The sequence below is a fragment of the Ovis canadensis genome, chromosome 9, assembly GCF_042477335.2.
Source record: "Ovis canadensis isolate MfBH-ARS-UI-01 breed Bighorn chromosome 9, ARS-UI_OviCan_v2, whole genome shotgun sequence".
NCBI classification, from domain to species: Eukaryota; Metazoa; Chordata; class Mammalia; order Artiodactyla; family Bovidae; genus Ovis; species Ovis canadensis.
The window spans coordinates 12,851,696-12,860,710 of NC_091253.1; positions in this window are offsets into that span (position 1 = coordinate 12,851,696).

Below are 9,015 nucleotides of genomic sequence, written 5' to 3' on the forward strand. Positions count from 1 at the left end.
CATTTAATTTTTGTCTTTATCTTTGCATTGCTGTGGGAGAAACAAAAATGTCAGCCAATTTCTGATGCTGACTCTCTTTGAGAATAGGTAATTCTACTCCCCACGTTCCTTCCACTAATGATATTTTTCAGTTCTTTGTATGAAGGGCTGGTGGATACAAAATGATTTCATATTCAATTCTATTCCTATTCAATCCTTGTATCAGAACTACAGTCTTGATAAAACGTCAGTATCTAAAATGCAGCCAAGTTTAAATTCATTTTTTTGGTTTTACCTTTTTATTGAAGTATGAGAAACATAAGGAAAAATGCACACATAAGAACTATACGGATTGCTATATTTTCACAAACTGCAAACAGCACCCAGATAAAGAAATAGAACATGGGCAACATTTTGCTCATCCTTCCTGTCACCATCCCCTCCACAATGATAATAGCCACCCCAATTAAAAACCCCACTGACATGGTTTTACCTGTATTTGTCTCTATAGGATAGAGTCACAGAGGATATAATCTTTCATATCTGACTTATGTCATTTAATATTCTGCTTGTGAGAATCAGCTCTATTGCTATGTGTAGTTATAAATGGTTCCTGATCATTACTATATAGAAGCCCATTTTATAAACACATTACCACTTACTTATGACTTTTAGTGGCAGTTTGATGGGCAGTCTGAGGCTGTTATGAATAGTCTACATCCTTCGGTGCACATGTGTGCACTTCTATTGGGCATCCACCTAAGAAGTCAAGTGCTGGGCCACAGGGTATACATGTGTTCTCTTTAACAGCTGTGGACAACTGGCTTTCCAAAGTGGTTACACCAACTTACATCCTGTTGTTAGTGAAGAGGCACTCCAGTTCCTCCACAACTCAACCAACACTTGGTACTTTCCATTTTTTAATTGCACCCATTCTCATAAGGGGATTTTAGCTCATCTCTGACTTACTCTCTAACCTAGCCTTTCCTGTGGCAGTGAGGTATAGCACACTGCTTGGCAACAGTACAGAATCACCCTGGAGGACAGTCTCAGCACAGTAATATGACCTCAGTTCAGCTCAGTTCAGTCCCTCAGTCGTGTCTGACTCTTTGCGACCCCATGAATCGCAGCACGCCAGGCCTCCCTGTCCATCACCAACTCCCTGAGTTCACTCAGACTCACATCCATCAAGTCCATGATGCCATCTCATCCTCTGTCGTCCCCTTCTCCTCCTGCCCTCAATCCCTCCCAGCATCAGAGTCTTTTCCAATGAGTCAACTCTTCGCATGAGGTGGCCAAAGTACTGGAGTTTCAGCTTTAGCATCATTCCTTCCAAAGAAATCCCAGGGCTGATCTCCTTCAGAATGGACTGGTTGGATCTCCTTGCAGTCCAAGGGACTCTCAAGAGTCTTCTCCAACACCACAGTTCAAAAGCATCAATTCTTCGGCGCTCAGCCTTCTTCACAGTCCAACTCTCACATCCATACATGACTACTGGAAAAACCATAGCCTTGACTAGACGGACCTTAGTCAACAAAGTAATGTCTCTGCTTTTGAATATGCTATCTAGGTTGGTTATAACTTTTCTTCCAAGGAGTAAGCGTCTTTCAATTTCATGGCTGCAATCACTATCTGCAGTGATTTTGGAGCCCCCCAAAAAATAAAGTCTGACACTCTTTCCACTCTTTCCCCATCCATTTCCCATGAAGTGATGGGTACAAATAACAAATCTCACCCCCAAAGCCTGGAAAATCTCTCAAGGAGGAGCTAGAGAAATACGACACACACTGCACAGCAGGAGGTCCTGCAGGACACTTGGGGCAGCCTCTCCCAACCCCATCATCAGGCCAGCCTCCCCTTCCTCAGCACTCCCCTTCTTCTGTCCTTGTCACTGGACTCTTCCTGCCTTTCTTCTAGCCTTTATGACTTTGGGGCTCTCTCCCCATCCTTCAGAGAAGGCAGTGGCATCCCACTCCAGTAGTCTTGCCTGGAAAATCCCATGGATGGAGGAGCCTGGTAGGCTGCAGTCCATGGTGTCGCTTAGAGTCAGGCATGACTGAATGACTTCACTTTCACTTTTCACTTTCATGCACTGGAGAAGGAAATGGTAGCCCACTCCAGTGTTCTTGCCTGGAGAATCCCAGGAACGAGGGAGCCTGGTGGGCTGCCTACTATGGGGTCGCAGAGTCGGACATGACTGAAGTGACTTAGCAGCAGCAGCAGCAGCCCCATCCTTCTTACCCTGGATAGCACCTCATGTTCAAGACGAAAAACCCAGTCTGACAAAAAACCTGGTTCCTCCTCCTTTACAGTGAGAGGAACAGCAGATCATGAACATTATCCCTGGGCACCACCCCATGATACCTGTGTGGTGGGAATTTGACATGACACCTGTCCCACGCTGGCAGTCAGGCCTGGCAACCCCTTTCCATGAGGGCTTCCATGCTTAGATGGGCAGAGAGCCAAAGCTGGTATCCAAAGGCCTTCTCACTCTTTTGCAAAGTCCTAGAACCTCAAAAATAGATTGTGCTGGGGGGTCCCTGAGGAGAATGAGAGGAACACTGCTTGTGAAAAGTGGCCGCTTAGAGAAGAGACTGCCTTCCTGGGTGGGGGAAGAGGACCTGACAGAGGGCTGTGAAGGGCAGCCCCTGGGTCTGGGCTCCCTGGCCATGTGGGAAGGAGGAAGGCAGGGAGGAGGAAGTGCCAGGAGAGCAAGTGCATAGGAGGAAGTGCTGGAGGGGAAGTGTGGGGGGAGGAACTGTGGGGAGGAGAAAGGGCCAAAGGAGGAAGTGTGGGGAAGAGGAAGTTCATAAGAGGAAGTGCTGGACAGGAAGTTCATAAGAGGAAGTGCTGGACAGGAAGTGCATAGGAGGAAGTGCTGGACAGGAAGTTCATAAGAGGAAGTGCTGGACAGGAAGTGCATAGGAGGAAGTGCTGGACAGGAAGTGCTGGACGGGAAATGCTGGAGAGGAAGCAGGGGGTAGAGGAAGGGCTAAAGGGAGAAGTGCTGGGGGGAGGAATTGTGGGGAGGAAGAAGGGCCAAAGGAGGAAGTGTGGGGAAGAGGAAGTGCATAGGAGGAAGTGCTGGACAGCAAGTGTGGGGTGGAGGAAGGGCTGAAGGAAGAAGTGCTGGGGGGAGCAATTGTGGGGAGGAAGAAGGGCCAGAGGAGGAAGTGTGGAAGAGGAAGTGCTGGAGAGGAAGCGTGAGAGAGGAAGTGTGGGAGAGGAAGTGCTGGAGAGGAAGCGTGAGAGAGGAAGTGTGGGAGAGGAAGTGCTGAAGGAGGAAATGCTGAGAGGAAGAGGAAAGGCCAAAATGAAGACATGCAGGAGAGGAAGTGCAAGAGAAAGAAATTCGGGAAGGAGGAAGCACCAGAGGAGGAAGTTCAGGAGGAGGACGTGCAGGAAGAAGTGTAGCGAGGAGGAAGTGCTGGAGAAAGAAGGCCTGCTAGTCCACAGGAGAAGCTTTTGTTCAAGCGGGAAGAGGCATGTCCCCCTCCACCAGATACAGGCCAAAAGCAACAGGCTCCCATGTTGATGGGGCCTCTGCCCAGCCTGTGCTAATCAGGGCCCATGAGCATGCAGGCCTTCAATCCCTTGTGGTCCATCCAGCCCTCTGTGCAGATGGACATGGAGCACACCATGACCCAGTGACCCTGGAAGACATGATGAGACTCAGGACGGTCTATGGTCACTGGTCACCAGGAGTCCTAGGTGCTGGCTGCCACCTCACTTGCGATGGAGCAGGGCCCAGAAAGCTCTCTTCAGAAGGACCCAAAGGGAATCTGGGGCCTCTGCAGTGTTCCTGGAAATCTGAAAATACTGGAGTCAGTCTTTTCTATTTGATTTAAATGCCATAAGAACTGAGATGTTTCCTGTATGCTTGAGTTTATTTCAACACGTGTCACACCTGAATTATATATAGTTCATTTTTAAAATAAATCTATTTTTGATTAATGAAACTGTAAAATTGAAACTGCAAAATAAAAGTGAGATTACTCCCAGGTGGGTCTAAACGAGTGGATTTTTATTTAACCCATGTGAACTTTAGAATAAAATATAAAGTTTGGATATAATCCTGTATAATTTTATATGACATTTTATGTAAGCTATAATGCTCCTCACATAAAACATGGGGAATTCAAGATTATAATGAGTAAATATCTGACATTTCCAAGTATTCATGTGAGCATTTAAGATTACTCATCATTTTTTCTCTTTGTTACCCTGCTTTTTAGATGCTATTTTTTTCACAAGGTAAGCAGAAATACCTGAAATATTACTACTGTTGTATTAACACATACCCTGAACTATTGGCAACTGTCTGCAACTGAAATGTTTATTTTTGAACACACAGCAGTGCTCTGTTTTCATGACACTGAAAAGTGGTACTTGAATAATACACAGCCTGATTTTGAGAGAGCCAAATTAATCATGATTAAAATTGAAAATTAACTGTAAATGTTATTGTGAGATACTACAATCACAGTCAGAAACACCCAGAAAAAAAAATTGTAATATTATTCTCATTTAACCTAGAGTAGGTATGGTTTTCTAATAGATTTTCCTTATGAATAAAAGCCTGGATAATAAAACAAGTATTTATTAAAAACTTGCAATACCCTTTTATTGCAATAATAATAATTGTAAGAATCATAAAAATCTGACACCTCAACTATGCTGTAGATTTTTAGATGCCTTTCCTTTGAAGTGTTTGAAGTACTTGAAAATGGATTATCTTAACACATTCCATTTTCTAGGATGATAAAAAGGCAAATATGACTATCCCCAATGCATAAACAAACTGGAGCACAAAATTTAATAGATTTCTCAAGACCACGGTTGGCCATTAAATTATTCATATGCGTGTACACTTTAATGCTTCTATGCTTTTTTCTTTTATCATAGGATTTTTCCCCTTATTCTCTCTTCTTCATAATGCTTTCTAAAATCTAAGACCAAACTGAAATGTGACCCCTCCCATCAACCCCTCAGGTAGAAATATCTGACATGGCTGTATGTTATTCACCAATTCCAATTTCTTTAATAATTGACTCTCATCCCTTTTGATTTTGAATAGTTTTCTTAAATTATGCTTAAAAACAAACCCAAAGGGCTTCTCTGGTGGCTCAGCGGTAAAGAATCCACCTGCTGTGCAGGAGAGGCAGTTTCAGTCTCTGGGTCAGGAAGATCCTCTGGAGAAGGAATGGCAACCCGCTCCAGTATTCCTGCCTGGGGAATTCCGCGGACGGAGGAGCCTGGCAGGCAATAGTCCATGGGGTTGCCAAAGAGTCAGACTCGACTTAGCCACTGAAAACACAGAATGAAACAAACCAAAAACAAATAGAAAATACACCAGAATTGTTAACCATGATTATGTGCGGGAGTTCACCATGCATAACTTTTCAACTTTGTATTTTCCAGATGTTCCCTAAAGTCCATAGAGTTTATGGCTGGAAAAGGCAAAACAAAAACAAAGCAAATGGGGGAAATGTTTTATGAGCCATCCCTTTAACTTAAAGCTGGGGAAAGGCTCTGATCCAAGCCTAGAATAGAGAAGAGACATCATAGGAGGGGACAGAGGCCTTTGGATAGAGGAGAGACTGAAAAATTCCACCCCTCTCTCAAGATTTTATCTCCTTCACGTGTTATATCTAGACGTGACTCTGCTCCCCAGGAAGCTGGAGAGACATCAGAGCAGCCACTGGAACGTGTGTCTTAGTTTCAAGAAAGCATAAGACAAAAGGCCAGATGGACAGGTGGCATTTGAGAACACTAGTCTCATCCTTAAATGAAATAGAGAGGAAGGAGTCACTTGGAACCTCCTTGGGAGAAGTAAGAATCTCCTTGAGAGAACCTCCTTGGGCTTCTCTTGTGGCTCAGCTGGTTCCGCCTGCAATGTGGGAGACCTGGGTTCGATCCCTGGGCAGGGAAGATCCCCTGGGTTCGATCCTTGGCTTGGGAGAAGGGAAAGGCTATCCACTCCAGTATTCTGGCCTGGAGAACTCCATGGACTGTATGTGGTCGCAAAGAGTCAGACACGACTGAGTGACTTTTCAGTTTCACTTTGGGAGAAGTAAGAGGTGATGATGAGTCAGTCCATCTCCGGAGGCTAGAGCCCAGCTGAAGTCTCCTTGTGGACTGAGCACAGCCTCAGGCCTCATCTGGGCACCTCTTTCTATCCACAGTCTCCACTGTGGGGCAGGAGCTGCAAAACTTCAGGCCTGTGAGCCTGATCCAGCCTGCCACCTGCTTTTGTAAAGAACTTTTTATTTGAATCCAGTCATGCCTACCTGTTTACGTATCTTCTTCAGGTGCTTTCACAACATGAGCCAAAGACTGTCTGGTGGAAAAGCTGGAAATATTTACCAGTCAGCCCTTTCTAGCAAAAGTTTGCCACCTCTGCTCTGAGGTGTGGACCTCACTGTGTGCTGGAAGCAGGGTGGTGAGCCTTTGGAAGTTCCAGCCCAGGAAAGGCAGAGAGCACAGACCCAAGGGCACAAGGCCGTGTCCCTTGCCTCTAACCCTGCTAGACTCATGGGGTGGTAAGGCGTCTGGGACTTGAGACTGACTGAACCATGGGTCCAGCTACAGCTTCCTGCCAGGGAACAAGGGAGAATACATTCCAGAGGACAGGCAACAGCCTTCATCACCCGCAGTGCTTGTGTGGTCCCCTTGTCTTAACTTAGTCTTTTTTTTTTTTTTAATTTTTAGTTTTTTATTTTTTAAATTTTAAAATCTTTAATTCTTACATGCATTCCCAAACATGAACCCCCCTCCCACCTCCCTCCCCAGAACATCTTTCTGGGTCATCCCCATGCACCAGCCCCAAGCATGCTGCATCCTGCGTCAGACATAGACTGGCGATTCAATTCACATGATAGTATACATGTTAGAATGTCATTCTCCCAAATCATCCCACCCTCTCCCTCTCCCTCTGAGTCCAAAAGTCCATTATACACATCTGTGTCTCTTTCCCTGTCTTGCATACAGGGTCATCATTGCCATCTTCCTAAATTCCATATATATGTGTTAGTATACTGTATTGGTGTTTTTCTTTCTGGCTTACTTCACTCTGTATAATCGGCTCCAGTTTTATCCATCTCATCAGAACTGATTCAAATGAATTCTTTTTAACGGCTGAGTAATACTCCATTGTGTATATGTACCACAGCTTTCTTATCCATTCATCTGCTGATGGACATCTAGGTTGTTTCCATGTCCTGGCTATTATAAACAGTGCTGCGATGAACATTGGGGTACATGTGTCTCTTTCAATTCTGGTTTCCTCGGTGTGTATGCCCAGAAGTGGGATTGCTGGGTCATAAGGTAGCAGGATCCTCTATGATCCACCTCCCAGAATTCTGGAAATAAAAGCAAAAATAAACAAAAGAGATCTAATTAAAATTAAAAGCTTCTGCACAACAAAGGAAAATATAAGCAAGGTGAAAAGACAGCCATCTGAATGGGAGAAAATAATAGCAAATGAAGCAACTGACAAACAACTAATCTCAAAAATATACAAGCAACTTCTGCAGCTCAACTCCAGAAAAATAAATGACCCAATCAAAAAATGGGCCAAAGAACTAAATAGACATTTCTCCAAAGAAGACATACGGATGGCTAACAAACACATGAAAAGATGCTCAACATCACTCATTATGAGAGAAATGCAAATCAAAACCACAATGAGGTACCACTTCACACCAGTCAGAATGGCTGCGATCCAAAAATCTGCAAGCAATAAATGCTGGAGAGGGTGTGGAGAAAAGGGAACCCTCCTACACTGTTGGTGGGAATGCAAACTAGTACAGCCACTATGGAGAACAGTGTGGAGATTCCTTAAAAAATTGCAAACTTTAATCTTTTAAAAGTAGCATCTATCCTCATGTGCGTCACGTCAGAAGTAAATGATCACATCTTTATCCACCTGAGAAATGTTATGTTTGCTGCCTCCAAGCCAACTTTCTAGTAAAATTTTTCAGATATAATGTTGACAAGGTACAATCTGGTGTGAGGTTGAGGAGCTGCAAAGAAAGTCGTGCCAAAGCTGAGACAGACTGAATTCATACCAGAACATGCAAAGGCGTGAGCAGGCTGATCAAGATGAACACAATTCTTCCCAAACAGCATCATGATGTTGGAGGGTGACGTCAGCAGTGTGCCAGTGAGTCCACAGGTGGGAAAAGCGTCATCCAAAATTCTGTTTTGTGAAAGCATTCCTTAAACACAAAAGAGTTTGAGACCCATTTAAAAAATACTGGTCATATGCAAAATATTCTGTAAGGCTCCAGACGAGCTCCATTTAGAAAAGAAAAATAAGTGTATATAAAAAGATCTAGCAAAGAGTCACAGGACCCATAGGGGACTTTAAGGTCCATTTGCTCTACCACCTTATGAGATTAGAAGTAGAATACGCATCTAAGTTCATCTTTGCCAGGATGGCTCCCCTAGCAAGTTCCACTACCTTCTTGGACTCAATTCTGAATGTCTGGGGCCATGTGCTCTCCTTGTCCTTCTCTTGGAGGCAGTAAAAAGTCCTGTGGGAGAACTGTCCAGCACCCTGGTGGGAAAGGTAATGGAGCAAGGAATGGGGGAGAGACGACTGGTCCTCACTCTGCTATTTCTCAACCATCAGAACCCACATGATTCCACAGATTCATTCAGTTGGTGTATTCTTCCTACTAGACACAAAGCCAGTGCTGTTGGAAAAATAAAGATGCTGGAGACAGAGCCTGAGCCTCTAGGAGTTTATGGGCAAACAGAGGAGCAGCTGCAGGAGGAAGGAACATGCTCTGGGAGGTGGAGTCACATCCCACATGTGCAATGGTGGAGGAGGGACCTCCAAGCTGGTGTGGAAGGCCAGGTCAGAGGGGAAGTGTCCAAGTGTAAAGGACAAAGGCAGGGAAGGAGATGAAAAGGAATGACTCAGGGTCAGATTCAGCTAGAATATGCCATCACAGGGGAGTAGTGCATGGTCAGTTAGGCAAGATAGCCAGGACCCAGACTAGAAAACAAATGAGTGTGGTGTTATGCAGG